We start from the raw sequence: 21,430 nt of genomic DNA, 5'->3' as shown, positions 1-21,430 counted from the left end.
AGCTGTTTGAGCGTCTTTCCCAGTCGCCCGATCTCTTGCGTATATGGCAGTAAGCTGGTTGTAGTAAGGGAAAGAACGATGTCTGAACTGAGAGGCTTCTTTGTGACTCTGAAAAAAACGAGGAAATCATATTAGTTATAAGTTTTGTAAAAAAGCAAATAAATACTTGAAATACATTTTACCTTAACATAGGATTCCCAAACTGCATCTTCAGCAACAACGAGCTGCCTATGCTCGTCCCAACCAAAACCGCTGTTGTTTTGACCATTAAGCATGTCGTAGACGACTGACCATTCCCTTTTTAAGCATCTAATCCGAGATTCAATATTTGGTCTCGCCTTCAACATTGCTCCTAGTAAAGCCTTTTCTAGCATTTTCTCTAGCTCGTTCAAATAACCGGCTTTGAATCCGGTATCAGCATTAAATGTTCCTACATTGTGCAAATCCACCATGCAAGAAACCAAGGCTGCATCCTCTTCTGGAACCCATTTTCTCTTGCTTCCTCGAGAAGCTTGAGAAGAAGCACCCGTTGGTGGAACACTTGACATATTGTTCTTAAGAAAAAAAACAAATTAACATTATTTACTATTTTGAATATCATGAATCAAAAGGTGAACAATTTATAATATTATATCGGTAGTTCAATACTAAATTTAAATTTATAACACATGCTGAATGAAAAGATAATTAAATTATAATTCAACAAAGTTTAGTACAATACAGAATTTTAATCAAATACCACCAAAGTTTCATAAACTAGATACATAAAATAACATCAACTTATCAATTGAAACTCAATTTGTCCCTAAACCTAACTAATTTCTAGATGTTTGCCATTCATCGAACATTTGGTTGGCTAGTTCCATCCTCCAAGTTGCCCAAGCATCCGATGGATGAATATTTGTGATATTCGGTTCATCGTCATCCACCACATTAGTAGGTAATCCTTCTCCCACCTCCGCTTCAATGGGATCAATACTCATATGGGTTCGAATAAAATTATGGAGCAAACAACATGCAATAATAATTCTATTGTGCACCTTTACAGGATAAAACGATGGACTCCTAAGTATTCCCCATCTAAGTTTTAATAAGCCAAAGCATCTTTCAATGACATTACGTGCTGAGGCATGTTTCATATTAAAAAACTCTTGCGGAGAACTTGGCTGATAACCCTGACGCCACCCGTTCAAATGATATCGCTGTCCTCTAAATGGTGCAAGAAATCCCTCACAATTTGTGTATCCAGCATCAACTAGATAATAACAACCTATAAAATATTTTTTTTAAAAATGATTAATTCAGCAAACAAAGTTTGATCTCAATGAATAATTCAAATTCCTCTAACTATACACTGTACCACGAGGAACTTTTAGTCCATATCTTCTACTAATGGCATCTCGAAGCACCCGTCCATCGGCAACTGAACCTTCCCAACCAAGAAGAACATAAACAAATTGCATCTCAGGTGTACAAACACCTAGCATATTTGTTGCTATGTCACCTTTTCGGGTTCGATATCTAGGTTTATCAACTGTTGGCACCCTAATCTTGATGTGGGTTCCATCAAGAGCACCTAAGCAATTCTATATCACATGATATAAAACCTTGAGTTAGAATAATCATGTCATTTTTAGTCAACTAAATGTCGTACAAGCTATATATAAAACTCAGTCTAATACCTTAAACCATTTCCACCTTGTGTCAGAAGAATCGGCTGTAATTGGCTCCGGCTTTTTAAATAAGACATCTTGTAAGCGTATGACAGCATTTAAAACACTATGAAAAGCTCTGCTTACAGTTTCCCCGGACCTTCTAAAGTGATGCTTGATAACTCGATTTTTCAGGTGATGGGATATGATATGTAAAAACATTGCTACTTGCTCATCAACAAGCATGTTTCTTGACGACTTCAATCCCCCTATCGATTCTAACATCTCACATAGTTTAAAAAAGGCAGTTCTATTCATCCTAACTTGTTCAATACAAGTCTCATCACTAGCATATACAAGCCTTTTCACATAATCCCGTTTTGCATAAAAATCTAAGGTATAAGACCTAATCCTTGGTCTATAAGTCTGTAGGCTAAGGCTGGCACCCATTCTAAATAAGAACCAAATCGCAATTCTACAGATTTCCAACCATAGTGTCAATGCAATACCAATTCTTCTACGCCTCTCACGTAGTGCAATTAAAGGCAGACGGGCCATTACTGCACAATATTAAAATTAGAACACACTATCAATGAATTGAAGTTGCAATTACACATTATCAAATAAAATAAACAATACAAATTTAGAACACACGAAGCAAAATAGTATCTACTAAATGATATCGTTTCAACTTTAATTTCATTTCTTTATCAATCACCCAAACAATAAAGAAATTATAAAGCATGTATAATTGACCTAAAATTAATTGTTGGTGTATGTATAATTGACCTAAAATTAATTCTTGGTTTATTTTTATTTGCCCTAAAATTAATTGTTGGTGTATGTATAATTGTTATAATTGACCTAAAATTAATTGTTGGTATATGTGTACTTCAAGTTTTAAAACTATGCTTAAACACATTAATTTATAGGTAATAATATTAAATACAATAATAATAGAGGGTCGAATCTTAATTTAATTGATATCATTACCGTTATAGACAAATTTGAGAGTTATAAAAAATTTTATTTACTCTTGAAGGTCCGGGATATGCGAGGTCGGGCTTTTTAGTATATTACACATCAAGATACAGGTAGTGTATATTTAGATGAACTAATTTTATTATAATTATAATTGGGATTAGATTATGATAATCATAAATTAGTACTACAAATCTAAGGTTATATATTGAAAGGATATAACACAGGGAGGTAATAATAAAATATTATAGCTGCGTGCTTCCTTATTTTATTTATTTATTTACAATTATTTGGATTTACATATTACAAATCATCATGTGATTTTGCAGTGAGATTTTTTAGGAGATATATAAATACCATTATATTATTTGATAATTCGACATTAGGGAAATATTTTAACTGCACAACTCTTTTAATTTTGTTAGTGCGACATTCATGTGTTTTAAAAATTTATAAAAATTATTAAAATGATATAAAACTTTATTTTTTAAGAAAATATAGAAATATTTTTTTTAATTTTAAAAAAATTAAGTAATTATTAACATAGCGTGCATACAGACATGGATGATAGGTTAATAAAGTTAACCAAATAATGCAGTCAACAAAGACAAGAACAATCTACATTTGTATGAATTGCCATGTTTAAATCATTCATTCCTTTTATTTCTCAATATGCGGATACTCTGATGAGTAATCCATATCAAAAGGCCCCCTGTTCTATATTATGAAGTGGATGATGCCCTCATGTTTTCTGAGACTTAAAAAAAAGGTTTGCACAAATATTTTAGTAACTTTACATGATATCATAGGTTTCTACATGTGTCTGTGGCTGGTTAAACTATTTGTTTCAAAGAAAAGGCAATACTCATATTGCTTAGAGTTGAAACGCAAAAAAGGGCAACTAATAAATGTATGTCCTAATTTCATCGGAGGAAATTTTGACAATGTTTCAGGACAGACATGCCTATGAAAAACAAACATAGCCAAAAAATACAGCTGAATAAATGCAAATTATCAATTCTTTGTCTCAATCAATTGAGGCATGATCCAGAATTGAAAACCAATAAAGCACATATTTGAATCAACATACAGTGGCATCTATGCCAACACTACATAACCACTCAACCATTTATTGAGATATGCATGCATTATATCAGCATAGGCATTCATATTCAACGACCTAAACCCTTCTTTGAAGAGTTCATGACGCAGCAGCTTTTATTTTTATTATAATATTTTATTATTTCAGTTTATTTCACAATATTTATTTTAAGTATTAGATATATTATACATTAATATTTATTTTATTATTTCAGTTCATTTCACAATATTTTATTATTTCAGCTTTTATTATTTCAGTTTATTTCACAATATTTATTTTAAGTATTAGATATATTATACATTAATATTTATTTTATTATTTCAGTTCATTTCACAATATTTTATTATTTCAGCTTTTATTATTTCAGTTTATTTCACAATATTTATTTTAAGCATATTTTGCTTATATCTAATGAAAATGCTAATCAGCCTCGAGACAATGGATTGAAAGAATAACATCATGAAAACAAATGCAAAACCAACCTTGCAAATCAAAAGGTCTTCTGTCTTTAAAGAATTTTCCTTCTAGCTCCTCCTGAAAGGAAATAAGATTACTTTCTCACACTCCAGACTAGAAGGTAAACAGCAAGGCAATAAAATTAAGAGAAAAGCAACGTCTTAAAGATGAGTCATATAGCAATGAAGAGGCCCATAAGTGAAAGGGAGCAAAAGAGAAAAAGGGGATATTAAACATAGAAGAAAGGCATGGAATTATTTTACATGCTTTCAGTCACAAATTATATTGCTAAAAAATGCAGTAGAAAGTACAGTAATAAAGTATAAATTCAAAAGTTCCATTTATAAATGTGAAACTGAAACTGCAATGATCAAGTAATCCTTTAATAGTATGTTTCTGGTGGACTGGAAATTTACAAGGTCTAGTAGGTTTCTGGTGGCTGGTTTTGTTGGAATAACCAAACCAAACATGGTGTAAAAAAATGGAACTTCAATCCGTTTGCCATAGCTTTCATGCCCCAAAGTTCAAATTCCACAATCATCGTCGCTTTCCCTTTCAATCTGTAAGTAAATTCTCTCCCAAATTTCCCCTTTTTGATTTTTTGTTTTTACCCTTAAATTAGTTTCATCAATGGCAGAAACTAACTCTTTGTCTCCAATTTCCAGAATTTGAAGCCCTCTATCACCAACCCCACACTAAGAACTCGAAAGTTAAAATCCCTATCACCAACCCCACACTTATTTATATATGATTTTCCAGTAAAAATCAAAGCTAAAATTCCTAACACTATAATAAATGACATACGGTCAGAAGAAAGCTTCAAGAGTAATTAACTCACAGTAACTCCAAGAGCAGTACTTGTCGAGAACAGGTAAATGAAATCACCAATCAACTGGAGAGATGTTCGGCTGCTAATTCTCGAAACATCGATCTTTTGAATTGCGTTGAAAAGAACTACTGATGTTGCATCATTCACTACTCCTTCTCCAAACACTAGGCTGTATAATAAAGGATTTTCATCTTGATGAAGGACCTATAAGGAAGTAATCAAATCTAAAAATCTCTTTCTGTGAAATAATAAGCAAAAACGAGGGGGGGAGATTTGCAAACTGACCAACTTGCAATGTAAAAACTGTATCTGTTGATGAGAAAATAGTTCCTACAGCTGAAACAGAACAGCATGAAACAATGGGGCCGGAGACCTGAGACGGTGGAGTCGGGTGGAGGTGACTTCGCTCGCAGGTTCTGTTTGATGTTGGGAGGGAGAGGCTGGAGGTGGATTTCTAGTTGGGAGGGCAAATTAGGGCTAAGGCTGTAAAACGGGTGTAAACTGAGGAGGAGGCAGGGATTACAAAACAGAGAATTTCGGGGATTAGGAAAGTAACGGATTAGAGGGGGATTAGCAATACATTAAACCAAACGGCAGATTAGAGGGGGATTAGGTGGGGCCCACCGATTAGGGGTGTATTGGCATAGCCAATACACCCAACCAAACATGGTGTTATATTTTTAGGGGTATATACGATGGAAAAAAATGTAAAAATTTAAATAATTGTCATCAATGTGTTAGGTAAAACCCTTTTGAATTAAAAAAAATTGTTACCAAAACAAAAAGTTGATAAAAACAATATCTCAATTTCATAAATAAATTTTCCTTCAATCTATTTTTGTAATTAATTATTCTTTTGTAAAAAAGCCTATTTTTTAACTATTATTAAACGTGTTTATTAATTTAATATGATCTTATTTTATCTTATTGTAACCATTACATGTTCCTTCATGAAAAGTCAATTACTATCAAATAGTAATAAAGTCCTTTATCACAAAGATAAACGACCTGTGATAACTTTTACTTTTCATCTATCATGTAATGTCTGTGAGAGGATATCATTTACCTATTTAGTTGGGCTATGAATTCTACTATTCTAAATTATGCTACATACTGTAGAAGTCATATACCCAACGCATTAGCTTTCGGTTCCTTAAGTATTTGAACTTAGACTTTTAATTGCATCAAAGTATACGAGTCACTTATACATAAACAGATCTAGGATCTATTCTACTTGGATCCTATCCGATGTGCTGTTAGTCCAGTTAGTCACATCTGTCTCTATCTTATAGGAGTTATCCGCTTCGATACTCAAGACAAAGCATCTCCCCGATTGGACTTGATAGACAACATATTAGTCTTTCAATCGGTATGCTCATTTCTAATTAGACTAAGGATATGTTTATATTCATCTACTAATACAAGTTATCTTTTCGTATTACGATCTAACCACACAATACCGCTTAGTATTAGTTAAACGTTAAATAACTATTGAGCCAATATTTGCTTTTATTTTGCTTTACATGCAAAAACCATTGAGGACAATATACAAATGGTATTACTGTAATTAATGGATATTATTAAAACTAATTTTTTTCAAAAAAATACAAGAGTTCATAGGAAATACTACACTTAGAGTATCAAATCCAACAAAAAGCTCATTGATGAGCACTTGATAAGTCGCTTTCCTAATGGTATATAATAGGGAGATTACAATCATGATACTTTTTGCGGATTAACTCCATAACTAAATAATGTTGTAATTAATAGATGAAGATTCGGAACCTAAAAATTACTTTTAGTGGATTGGTTGGTGAATTTAGAGCCTATACTCTAACTAAGTCACGGATTTGGAAATAATAGAGAAGATTGTGTTGGTAAAAAGTCAAGAAATGACTAAGTTCGCCTAGCCCTAAACACAAGTACTGATTTGGTAAATAGTTTACTGCTATAAAATATACAACTTAGTTTTAGAAAAGGGTTAGCGTACTATTTGCCCCCTTTCCCAAAGTTGCACCCAATTATCAATTTAATATCTAAAGAAATTTTTTATTAGATTGGTACATGAAGTTTTCAAACGTCAAACACAATACCCCAACTGTTACTGTTGTTACAAAAGAAGATGATGTGGCCCATTGGGAGTGCTCCACGTCACCCAATTTTTTGTTTTTTTTTCTTAAATGAATGCAGAAAACAAAAAAAAAAGCGAAAAAATAGTAAAAGATGAGGAAAAATCTCAAGAAAAAATAAAAATTATAAAAATGTTCTTGAATTTAAAAAACATAAAATTTAAAAATAGTGAAAATTTAAAAAGAAAAAGATAAATCATTAAAAATATAGAAAAAAGAAACATGAAATTATATGTATATATAAATATATATACAGTACTTTTTAATCACCACCAATGTTTTTCTATTTTTTTAAAATTTTATTTTTCATAATAAAATTAAAAAATAACAGAAATATAAAAAAAAAGAAAAAATAATATACAAATATTATAAAAAATTCCAGAAATTATGAAAATATACTTATTTTTTATACACAATATGTTCTTCCAAAGCTTGTCAAGATTCAAGTACTAAATTATAATTGTACAAAATGCGTTGGGCTTTAATCTTACAAGTTGCTTATGTTTGTTTTTCAATCACTTTTGGTTCTATATGGAGCTGCCATTGCGATAGATTTCCGTGTCATAATTTTCTTCAATGAACCTTTTTCATTTGAGATTTGAGTTCATTTTGAGTTTAATTATTTTAAATTTAGATGCCTTCGAGTTTGATTAGTTTTGACTATTTTTTTTATTTGATTAATTCCAAATTTAAAGAATTATGAGAAATTTTTAGATTTAAAATACAATGTTGAGATTATTTGCCATTTGAATAACATTCATTTTGAATTCCATTTAGCCTTTACTTATTTAATATTTTAATTTTTAAATTGATTCAAGAAATTGATTTAGACAAACTTTCAGTATAAGAATAATTTAGTTTATAGAATTGAGATCATAATTATTATTTTTTTTAAAATAAGTGACAAGCTTTGTGTAATTGTTTTTATGAAAAAATAAAATATTAAAACTTTCAATGTTAATAAAAAGTACTATACACATATATATATCTATATTATTCTGTGTTCTTTTCTATATTTTTAATGATTTTTTTTCTTTTTTCTTTTTGTATTTTATATTTTTTTAAAAGATAACTATATTTTTAAGTTTTGGAAAGGTATAGTTTTTATAATTTTTCCTGATTTTTATTTTTTAGATTTTTCCTTAAATTTTTTCTATTTTTCTGAATTTTCACAATATTTTTTTCTAGTTTTTTGCATTTATTTCAGAAAAAAAAATAGAAAATTGGGTGACATGGCGTGCTTCATTTTTTTTTGTAACGAGAGTAACGACTAGGGTAACGTGATGACGTTTGGAAACTGCAGGTACCAAACTGAAAAAGAAATTCTTTTAAGTATCAAAGTGATAATTGGGTGCAACTTTAATACTAATTTAGTAATAGGTTATTTCTATAAATAACATTAAGGCTCAATTTAAAAAAAAAACAATAATTTTCTATTGTGCAATAAAATTGATCTCTAAACTAAACTTTTCCAACATAATTCACACTGTAGATTTAGGTTTATGTGTTGAAAGTTACTGAAAGGTTGTGTTAGGTAAAAAAGAAAAGAATAGGACACAAAGGTGATGCATGTAATGTCAGTCCGACTAGAAAGGGGAGGAAGTCCTTTGGGATCTTGTATGCATGCTCTAATATGCCATACCCCTATTTTTTAGGTTGTTAGGTAAATATATGGGTGATTTGATCAGATAGAATGAGTAATGCAAAAAGTCGCTTGTGACAAAAAGTAATGACATTTTAGATGGGACGGATGTGACTTTTTGATAAGGACAAATGAAAAAAAGATCGTATTTAAGTTGTTCGACTCAAGAAATAAAGGTTTGAGTTTAACCTAAAAGAAGAAACCAAACACGTTTAGGAAAAAAAAAACTAAAATAAGAAATTTAAAATAAACAATAAATATTCAAAATAATAAATAAAGAAATGATAGAATAAAAAGTGGAAGATGAGTCAAATAAATCGATGGATATGACACATAGATGAATAAGTGTTCAATTAAACCTTTTAAGATATAAACCCCAACAAATTCAATTAATAACTCTAATAAACCTTCCAAGAAATAATCCTTGACAAATTGAAGGATGACGAATGAATTCACACTGACTCATTGGAAAAAATTGAGAAGAAAACTACTAAAAATCACAAAAAAGCAATCTAGCGCAAAGAAGCTAACTCCCAAAGTTGTAAATTTTATTAATGAATAAAAACAATTGTCTATCTAATGAATAATGAAGAGAACTTTATATAGGCTAGCTAAGCACATCCAAATAAAACTCTCAAGTATGTTCAAACTTTAATTAATCGAAATAAGAAGTAGTTCTAAACTAAACGTTCTTGTTGACAAATAAACATAATGTTACACCCTCAACCCGACCCGATTCATCAGGTTTGGATCTCGGGTGTTACTACACATAATACTTAACAAAAATTTCAAAACAATCAACATATACACTTAAAACAATTTTCTTATTATTTTATCTAAGATCTCATTATTAAAGGAACAAAGAAAAGTATTTAAAAATAAAATAATACATCAGACTTGTCATAACTTACTACAACACAAAAGTTTGCTAAAGATAGACTCTTTAAGGCGTAATCCTACTATACGTCACTTTTCTAAATAGTTCACTGTATGCATAATAACCCGAGTCACCGCTTTCTTGGAGTATTCCTGGCTTGTCCCTCCTGGTGCATTCAACAATACCTGAAACAAAAATTAACATATGTGTAATCAGCCCAAATTGCCCGAGCCCAAACAGAAACATAAATAATAATAATAATAAATTACAGTCCAAATTACAGCAGCCCATATGGCCAAAAATAACCAAAAACCCTAGCCCACAACCTAAACTATTTTCAGAAGAAAACAAAAACCCTAATGCCTTGCGCTGCACCCTCTACTGTCACCCACGTGCCTCCGCAGTGCGCCCAACCCCCGAGGCTTGGCCGCCTTGCATCGAAATGGCAAAGGCCTTTTCGTTGACCTCGCTAAAACCTGCAAACAAACCAAAAAAGAAACAGCACAAGAGACAGTAGCAGAAACGAAAGCAAGCAAAAAAATAGCAGATACAAGCATGCAAACTAGCTATAAAAGCCACCACCACTAGTTTGTAGTTTTTTCAGAGAAATATACACACAATATTAATCAAAAACAAAATTCAAAAATCCAAAAGGTGATTTTTTTTCTTTATATTTTATTTTCGAAAATATATACGTAAAAATAAAACAACAAAACCTTACCTTTATCGCCGTTGCCTCTCCTTCCGTTTTGGAAGACCGACGGACCCTTGGGGGTTCACCGAAAGGTCGTGACGGAGGAGGGCAAAACCGAAAGTTTCTTTCATTTCATTTTGGATTTTTAGGGCTTTTTTAGGCATTTCAACCCCAAATATGGGTTCTACTCGAAAAAAAGGAACAAAAAATAGGCTTTTGGACTTTCCGGCCACCGTGTATTGCAACGCCGTCGCTGGTGACCGGTGGTCGGCACGACGGTGAATCGTCAGAGCCAAGGCCGGCTAAGGGGTGGCTCGGAGAGAGGGGAGAGGATTTTAGATTTTTTTTAGAAATGGGGATGAAATGATTTTTTTGGGGAAATTTTTTACTTAAATAGGGGTAGGAAACGACTTCGTTTTGGTCTGTTTCCTTAAACCCCAAAATGTTTCGTTTTGGCTTTGACCCACGTCTGACCTGACCCGAAAGCTACGATCCGCGTGTTTTCAACGTTTGGGCTATTTTCGCGAATAATCCTTCCGATTTTGAGTCGCGCTTCAATTTAGTCTTTTTTTTACTTTTTTCTTTTTATAGATTTGGCTATCGAATTTGTTGCGTGTTTCAATTTAGTCCTTGGCTCGCTGATCTACTGGAGAAGGGAAACGTGTCCAGAGGATTGGGTTATTTCCCCATTTGGTCCCCCTGTTATTCGCGCGTTACAACTTGGTCCTTTACTTTATTTTCATTCCCGATTTTTGCCCAAAATTCCGTTTAAACTTCAATTTAGTCCTTTAGGCATTTATTTTATTATGATTTAGGCCCAAAACCTCCTTTTAATTTCAATTCCACCCTTAATCTATTTATCTTCAAATTTTGTACTATTTCAAACTGTCTAATTTATTTATTTATTTATTTGTATAATTTCAATCTTTAATCAAATTTTTGTTAATGATTCAGTTTTTTTATTTACTTACGTTCCTATCATTTCTTTTCTTATTTTTTTTAGTATTTCAAAGTGGCTCGTTTTTTTTTCTTTATGGTGTATTCTTTTTATATATTTTTTTATATAATATTTTTTATTATTCCATTTTATCTATTATTTATTCAATTACTTATTTATTATTATTATTATATAATTGTTTATAATCTCTTATTTACGCAAAATTCTACTATTACCATCATTATATTAATTTAATTCTTCTTTGTTACTTATTCCCTTTTTTTTTATACTTTCATATATATTATTTTTATCATGCATATTTCACTTTCTTTTATTATTATTATTTTTTAATATTGTTTAATTAAAATTAGATTTAATCGATTATTGCCATTGCTTATTTGTCATCTCATTATTTTAGATATATCGTCATTTCGCTTATTCGCGTTATCATTCTATTATTGTTCCAATCATGTCACGAGCCGTGTTTAAATATTCATTCTTTACACTATAATCCAAATAAAATAAATATGTATAGTTTTAAACATTAAATGTGTATTTATTCAAAAACTTTTGGAAATAAAGGCAATATTCAGTGTTTAGAGCTTTGAGAAATTGTACCCTAACTCACGGGGTTGCAATTCTCTTATTGAACTCAAATAACCGAATATCCTTTTAAAATCAAAATAATAAGATTTAAATAAAAAATAAAAAATAAAAGGCAAGCTTATTCTCAAAGATTCGAGGTGTCGTGTCCTAACTTACAGGATGTGACATTTTGTCACTACGGGATGAGAGAGTCTTCAACATGCGTTTCAATTTATTCAAGCATTTTTAAGCAAAAATATTAATACAAAGAGGGATTGTATTTTTAAATTCTTTTCAGATTTTCAATTTTCGACACCAAGACTTTAATTAATTAACTAGGTACCGATTTTGGGCATCACGAGGGTGTTAATCATTCCTCGTGCATAACCGACTCTCAAACCCATTTCCTGAATTTTGTAAACCAAAAATCTATGTTTTAGTAAATCAAATCTCTTATTAAAACAATCAAATTACAAGGTGACCCAATCACACCTCTTAAAAAAGATTGGTGGCGACTCTCATTCTCGTTTTCAAAATAAAGTCGATTTCAAAAAAAAAAAGGTTTCGACAGCTTGGCGACTCCACTAGGGAACAAAATAAGAGAGTCAAGCCACGAGTTGATTAGTTCTTGTCTTTTTGTCGAAAATTGATAATTTGGGTTAAACTTACGATCCTTTCATTGCATTTCATTTTTATGGTCTGCATCATTTTGATATGTTTGTTTTATTGGTTCGAGTCTTTTAATCTTCGCATATTGTATCGTATAATCGGTCGATTTTACCCTTTTAAGTGGGAGTGAGAAACTATTCCTTCGTGAGGTTTTCACCTCCGTATAGGATAATGGATCACTTTCGGGATACATCAGTACCTATGTCTTCGTGAGATTTTCATCTCCGTATAGCCATAGGGAAATGTATCCCCCTGAACTGAACTCGGTCTATATGAGCCTATAATGGGTGAGGATCGAGGAATCTGTCGGTTCAAGTACCCTTACTTTAGAACCGAACCGCATATAGTGAGCCCTAAGAGCCTACCCTAGGTAGAACCACACCGAACCCCTAGTGGTCACCCAAATAGGTGCATTGTTTATTATTCCTTGCTTAATTCAGATTTGTATAATGCACTGACTTATTTTATTTTGCTTTGATTGTGGTTGCATGAAATTTTCATCATAAAAAATGTGTTTATTCATATTCAGTTACTAAATAGAGAGCTTGCCATGGAGAAGGGATTTCTTGATAAAGTGAAAGATAATACGGCTGTCCGAATATAGTCTGAGAAAACACGATTAGAGAAATGTGAAAGTCTGACGGAGGGTTACATATCAAAATTATGGGACTTTACTCGTATCAGCGTGACCTAGAACAATCTCCATGAATTGAAAAAGATATGAGTCTAATGGGATGATGAAATCAAGGAGCTATTTTATTGTAATTATGGTAATTTGCCCTATCTACTCGACATTAAAGTGGACAAGCACTTGTTTCGAGCCCTGGTTCAATTTTGGAATCTCGCATACAGCTACTTTACTTTTGGAAAAGTAGATTTGGTACCTACTGTGGAATAATACACGACCTTACTTCGTTCCCTGAAAATTTAACCTGACAAGGTTTATTTCAGAGCCGCCAACGTCTCGACCTTTCTAAAGAAACTAATGAACATCAAAGGGATGAGTGAGCAATGAGTTGCAGCCCGGATTAAGCAAAAGGGAAATGGTAAATGTATTCCTTGGAATAGTTTACGAGATTTGATCTTAGCACACCCTATGAAAAAAAGGGTTGATGTCTTCGCTTTGAGCATTTATAGGCTGGTTGTTTTCTCTAAAGCACTAGGGCACCTGACAAGGTTTATTCCAGAGCCGCCAACATCCCGACCTTCCTAAAGAAACTAATGAAAATAACAGGGATGAGTGAGCAATGGGTTGTAGGCCGGATCAAGCAAAGGGAGATGGTAAATGTATCCCTTGGAATAGCTTGCGAGATTTGATTTTAACACACCCAGATATGAAAAAAAGGGGTCAATGTCTTCGCTTTAAGCATTTAAAGGCTGGTTGTTTATGATTTGTTCGACAGACTTGATAAAAGGGTTACGCCGGTCCCTGCAATTTTGACCAAAATATTCAGATCATTGAATGCATACCGAAGAGCGGTTGAAGGAAGATTCATCAGATGTGCGCAACTCTTATTGGCATGGTTTCATAGCCACTTTTGGGGGGTAGAAAAAGTTTCTTATTGAGTTTTCTCCGAGAACTACTCTTCATTAAAAGAATTAGTGGCTACACCAAAGCGAGACGACATTTCGGAAGAAAAATGGATGGCGATACTTTAGAATCTCCAAGATGAGGATGTCAAATGGAGAACCCCTCAGATGGTCCCTGGTGAGATTCTGTACCGGTTTGGAGATTTTGACTGGGTTCCTCTACTTGGGATTTAGGGAGCTGTTGGATATACTCCTCTACTCGTGTTGAGGTAGTATAGATCGAGGCAGTTTATACCAGCAATGCAAGGGCTGGCCCAGTGTGAGTTTTCGTATAAGGGTGATAACTAAAATAAAAAGGTTCGAGAAATGTCTAATACCTGGAATCAAACCCGCCGAATGAAAAGAATGGCTGTAGGTCCGATGACGATCCCTTAATATAGTTGGTGGTGGGGTCAAAGAGTCAATGACAACATCCCTATGTCGAATCAAGAAACCATTCGATCCTTGGAAGAACACCTGCAAGTGATTCCATCTGAGCTAGAGATCATCAAACAAGATTTTAAAAATAGGACTTTGGAGTTAGGAAAGAAGATAGAGCAATTGGAAGAAGAAAATATGCAGTTAGGACTAGATGTTGACGTTCAGAAACTAGAGGCCGATAATATGAGAAAATGAAAGAACAAGGCTGAGGAAGATCTAGACAATTTAAAAATGGATTACAAGAAGCTGCGCTTAATAATAAGGACTGTTGGGCTTGGAAAGACATCAAAACAATGGCGGTAAACGATCAAAGAAGAAAAGAATAGAGCCGATCAATTGGAAAAGAAATGCCAAGATACTCAAGTTCGAGAAAATACTTTAGAAAGAGACTTATTGGAATGCCAAAATGAAAATGTCAGATTAAAAGTCAGGGTACCAAAGTTAGAAAAGTCAGTTCATCAGTATCGTAATCATAACTCTACACTTGAGCTGAAAGCGAGCTTGAACAAGATTGAAGAGCTGAAAAGGAAAATAGAAGAGCTCAAGACCGCATTACAAAATTGTGAACTCCGAGTTGAACTCCTTGAAGAAAACAATGAGCATTGGAAAAAGCAACTCCACCATTCTCAAGTTCAAGTCAAGGATAGGGATCGTATCATGGGTCAAGCTGTGGCTCAAATACGAGAGGTGGCTGACCATTTACAAACATTAGCAGTTTAGGCTGATGTGCTAAGCTTGAAGTATGAATCAGAACCAGATCAGGGTCAAGAGTTAGCTTGGCTTCTTAAAAAGGTTAAGCCTTTGAGCATTAGGGCAAAGCCGTATATGTAGTCTGTTTTATGTAAATAAATTTGTTTTCTAGTAAAGTTGTTCTAACATAATTGAATCAGAGTTAATACCTCTTTTTGTATTTATTTCTTACATTTGCATTACATTGCATCATATGTATTAAATTTCACAAAAAGACCTTAATTAAACAAAATTATTTCAGTTAATCTGGAAACCAACAAGAGTCAACCAACCGAACATCGTTACAGTACTCGTGCCAAAACCAAAGTAATGGACCAAAGAATGGAAAGGCTAGAACTGATTCAAAAAGAGATGCAAGACCAGTTGCAAGTGCAACTACAGGAACAGTTAGCGAAAGTACAACAAGAGATAAGGGATCAGATACTGGAATCCAAAAGAAGTATGATAAGCCAATTGGCACAGTTGTTGGCTGGAGAACGTGAAAAAGGGAAGGGTACCGTGGTTAACTCGGGTCATGATAATGAAGACCATACCTATCCCCTAAGTTTTACCCTGATAAATGTTCAGACCCAACCAAAGACGTACCCACGAGGGGTACCCGTTACTATCAGACCCCAACAATATCAAACCGATACCTCGATACTAACAAACTACCCAATGAACTCAAGCTCTAATCCAAGGGATAATCCAACTAATCCTGTTGTCCCTTATCTAGATGATATAGCAGAAATAGAGAAGGCGAAGGTATATCTGCCAAAACAACTCGAGGGCCGGTGCAGATGGCTAGAATAAAAATTTAGAGTAATGGAGAACGTCGATTACCATTGTGGAATTGATGCTAAGGACTTAAGTTTGGTCCCAGATCTAGTGCTCCCACCAAAGTTCAAAACCCTAGAGTTTGAAAAATATATTGGGACTAGTTACCCTAAAGCTCACATTACGATGTTCTGTCGAATGATGACAAGATACGTTAATAATGATTACTTATTAATTCACTGCTTCCAAGACAGTCTGATCGAGTCTACAGCCAAATGGTACAACCAACTAAGCCATGCCAAAATCAATCTATGAAAGGATTTGGCACAGGCTTTTATGAAACAGTATAGTCATGTAACGAATATGACACCTGATAGAATCACGTTGCAGAATATAGAGAAGAAACAAAATGAGAACTTCAGGCAATATTCCCAAAGGTAGAGAGATGTGGCAACGCAAGTCCAACCACCTCTTCTGGAGAAAGAAACCACAATACTTTTCATCAACACTTTAAAAGCTCCATTCATCAACCATATATTGGGAAGCGCTACTAAGAGTTTCTCAGATATAGTAATTTCTGGTGAAATGATTGAAAACACAGTGAGAAGTGGTAAGATAGATGCGGGGGAAAACTCTAAAAGATCAGCCCCGAGGAAGAAGGAAAATAAGGTGAATAATGTAAGCACATACAACAAGGGTTATTCAAAACCAATTACTGTTAGCCCGCCAAGGACAATAACCACTAGCCATCAGGGCCCTTCAAGGCAAGAACCCAACCCAAGGCCAAATACAGAAAAACCCGAGTTCACAGCCATACCATTGACATATAGGGAGTTGTATCAGAGTCTATTTGATGCACATGTTGTATCCCCCTTCTACCTGAGACCTATGCAACCTCCATTCCCCAAATGGTATGACTCAAATGCTCAATACGAATACGACGCGAGAATCACATGACATTCAATTGAGAACATCACCGCATTTAAAAAATTGATCGAAAGGTTCATTAAGATGGGAATTGTGAAGTTCGATGACCCATCAGGACCTAATGTGGCAGGAAATCTGTTACCCAGTCATTTTGACAAAGGGGTAAATACGATAATTGAAGGTAGGGGAAAGAGAACCAAATTTTATGTGGCGAAAGTAAATACCCCACTAAGACGGGTTTGGAAAAAGATGGTAGAAAGAGGATTAATAGAGCAAAATTCAAAAGAAAATCTAAAAAAGATGAAGAACTACTGTAAGTTCCATAATGAAGGGGGTCATGAGATCCAAGAATGCATCGAGTTCAGGGCCCTAATGCAAAACTAGATTGATAATAGAGAAATTGAATTTTATAAATATGTTAAAGGCCTAAAAGAAGGAAATGTGTGCGCATCGGAAGAATGATCGACGGAGAAGGTCCAGAAAGTCAACTACCCGGTGGTCAGAGTACAAATGAGACAGCAATAGGGTTCCCTGGAATTATGACTACAATGTGACGATTCTGGGAGAAAAGAACCCGATTGGCGCTTTAAGAAAGAACCAGGATATGGGTTTCTGCACGCACAGTGAGAGATGCTACGACCCATCAAATATAAAAGCTGAGCCCGCAAAAGGAATAGCCTTGGTAGTTGAACAAAAGAAAGAAAAGGCGGCCAGACTTGAATCGCCTGTTAACGAGCCAGTAACTAAGAACGAGGCTAGAAAATTCTTGAAATTCCTAAAGCACAATAAATACAGCATTGTAGAGCATCTACATAAGAAATCGGCTCGCATCTCAGTGCTAGCTTTACTCTTAAGTTCGGAGACACATCGTAGTGCGTTGATGAAAGTGCTAAACGAAACTTATGTCACTAACGATCTCTTTGTAAACAAGTTAGACCGCCTAGTTAATAATATAAGTGCTGACAACTTCATCTTCTTTAATGATGATGAAATACCACCAGGGGGCATGAAATCTACAAAGGTCTACACATCACCACCCACTATAAAGGATACACATTGCCAAGGGTGTTAATTGATAATGGATCGGACTTGAATGTCTTTCCCCTATCCATGCTGAATAGGTTGCCTGTGGATAGCTCTCATATAAAAACATGCCAAAACATAGTGATAGCATTCGGCGGTACTGAAAGGAAGGTAGTGGGAAGGATCAAAATACCTCTTTTGATTGGTCCAAACATGTATGAAGTAGACTTTTTGGTGATGGATATCAAGCCTTCTTATAATTGCTTGTTGGGGAGGCCTTGGATTCACTTAGCAGGGGCAGTTTCGTCATCACTACACCAAAAGTTAAAGTTAGTAACTGAGGGTTGACTGGTAACGATAAATGCGGAAGAAGACATTCTTGCATCCGTTACTAGTGACGCGCCATACATAGAGGCTGACGATTAAGTAATAGAATATTTCTTTCGATCACTGAAATTTGTGAATGCAACCTTCATCGTCGAGAGAAACAAAATCTCAATGCCCAAAATATCCAAAACTACAAGGATGGGCTTGTAATTGACAATCAGAAAAGGAGCCTTGCCAGGATGAAGACTCGGAAGATACTTTTAAGAAAGGGTTGAGGCACCGATGCTGAAAGATAAATGGGATTGCTTTGGCTTAGGATTTAAGCTAGAAGCGAAATAAAAAAAGAAGCGGCTGGAAAAGAAACAAGAGAGGAGGAGAGCACATTTAAGTGATGAAGAGATCAATTGGAACCAATGACATTTCCCTATATATCTAGGACATTTATATTAGGAGGAACTATTTACCCTGAACAGAAGATGTCAATGAGGGAAATTGAGGAGGAAATGTTGGAAAACCTAAACATCAACAACATATTCAAAGAAGGAATCAGAGAAGAGTATTTATCAAGCATTTACCATTATATACCTGGAAGTGTTCTGAACAATTGGACTACGGAAGAGATTCCTGTAGTTTTTAGAGCTAATTCAGAGTAATGTTCAAAACACGCTTATTGCTCTAAGCCTAGGAGCAATAAGAATCCTTTTGTGAAATATGTTTATGTCTAACCTCCTTATTTCAATAAAATGTATCTTTGCGTATCATCTTGAGCAAATATTCTTTTATTCTTTTCATTTTATTCATAATCATACCAGACAAATAATTATTCTTAGATTCTTTTGTTCTTTTGATTTTTCTTCATCCTTATAATAGGTCTCCAGATATCAATGATATGAGTGACGCTGTTACTGACTCAGAATCTCCTTTTGAGTAAGATATGTGTACGAAGGATTCTCAAGATTTTGAAGATGATCGAGACTGTAACCTATCTCTTGATTTGTTGAGGATGGTAGAACAAGATGAAAAACAAATCCTACCTTACAAGGAGTCAGTGGAAATTGTGAGCTTGGTAGAGGAAAAAGAGGTGAAGATTAGAGCTTACATTACCACAGAGACGAAGCGAGACCTCATTGAGTTACTCTAAGAATTTAAGGATGTCTTCGCATGGTCATATCAAGACATGCCCGGGTTAAGTACTGATATCGTGGTACACCAACTCCTTATAAAGGAAGAGTGCAAGACAGTTCAACAGAAGCTTTGAAGGATGAGGCTTGATGTTTTACTGAAAATAAAATAGGAATTCAAGAAGCAATTCGATACTGGCTTCTTACGCGTGGTTAAATACTCAAAATGGGTAGCCAATATAGTCCCCGTTCCCAAAAAAGATGGGAAAGTACGAATATGTGTAGACTATAGTAACTTGAACAAAGCCAGCCCAAAAGATAATTTCCCATTGCCGCATATCAACACTCTAGTGGAAAACACGGTAGGTTACTCACTGTCCTACTCCATGGATGACTTCTCGAGATACAAACAGATAAAGATGCATCCTGAAGACATGGAAAAGACCATATTCGTAACTATGTGGGGAACATTTTGTTATAAGGTGATGCCATTTTGACTGGAAAAATGTGGAAGCAACATATCAGAGAGCCATGGTAACCCTGTTCCATGATATGATGCACAAAGAAATCGAAGTTTATGTCAACGATATTATTGCAAAATTCAAAACAGAAAAGGAGCCTGTGCAAGTCCTGAGAAAACAGTTCTTAAGGTTAAGAAAGTTCTAGCTAAAACTCAATCCAGCAAAATGTAATTTCAAGGCTAGGTCAGGAAAATTGCTATGATTTGTAGTCAGTGAAAAGAGAATTGAGATTGACTCAGACAAAGTCAAGGCTATATAAGAATTGCCTTTGTCGCGCACTCAAAAAGAAGTTTGAAGTTTCTTAGGAAGACTAAATTACATCGCTCATTTCATTTCACAACTAACTGAGAAATGCAACCCTATATTTCGTCTCCTTAAGAAACACAATCCAGGCGTTTAGGATGAGGAGTGCCAGAAGGCTTTTGACAAGGTCAAATATTACTTGTCCAATTCCCCAGTTCTAATGCCTCCCAGCCCAGATAGGCCGCTGATACTATACTTGGCAGTATTCGAGAATTTCATAGGATGCATGCTTGGCCAACATGATGAATCAGGGAGAGAAGAAAGAGCAATATACTATCTCAGTAAGAAATTCACTGAATGTGAGACAAGATATTCGCCAATCGAGAAGCTATTTTACGCCTTGATCTGGACAACCCGAAGGTTAAGACAGTATTGTTGTACCACACAACTTGGCTCATCTCAAAACTCGATCCTCTAAAATACATGATGGAGTCGACGGTATTAAATAGAAGACTGACCCGATGACAAATTCTGTTGTCCGAGTTCGATATAGTTTATGTGAATCAGAAGGCTATAAAAGGGAGCGCAATAGCAGATTTTCTGGCTGGTAGAGCTCTAGAAGATTATGAGCCTTTGAGCTTTGATTTCCCGAATGAAGATCTAATGCATGTGGCAACCACTGAGGAAGACTTTCAAGAGGGTCATCCTTGGAAGCTAAACTTCAACGGAGCCTCAAACGCTGTGGGTAACGGGATCTGGACAGTCCTAGTATCCCCAAACGGAGATCATTATCCATTTACTAACAAATTGGATTTCGATTGCACGAATAACATGGCAAAATACGAAGCATGCATCATGGGTATCTGTGCGGCCATAGAACGTAAGATCAAAGTACTAGAGGTATATAGAGATTCTACACTAGTGATCTATCAACTCAAAGGTGAATGGGAGACGAGAGACCCCAAGTGTATCAATTATTAAAAACTGGTCCTAGAGTTAATTGAGGAGTTTGATGACATCACCTTCTGCTATCTTCCACGAGACGAAAATCATATGGCTGACGCTTTGGCTACCTTGGCTTCAATGGTCAAAGTGAACAAACAAGGAGATCTAAAACCTATCCAGATGAGTATTTATGAGACTCTGGCTCATTGTTACAACATTAAAGAAGAAGAAGAAGAAAAAGAGGACGATCACCA

This window comes from Gossypium hirsutum, chromosome D07 (assembly GCF_007990345.1).
Source record: "Gossypium hirsutum isolate 1008001.06 chromosome D07, Gossypium_hirsutum_v2.1, whole genome shotgun sequence".
Lineage (NCBI taxonomy): Eukaryota > Viridiplantae > Streptophyta > Magnoliopsida > Malvales > Malvaceae > Gossypium > Gossypium hirsutum.
Note: the sequence above shows the minus strand (reverse complement) of the source record.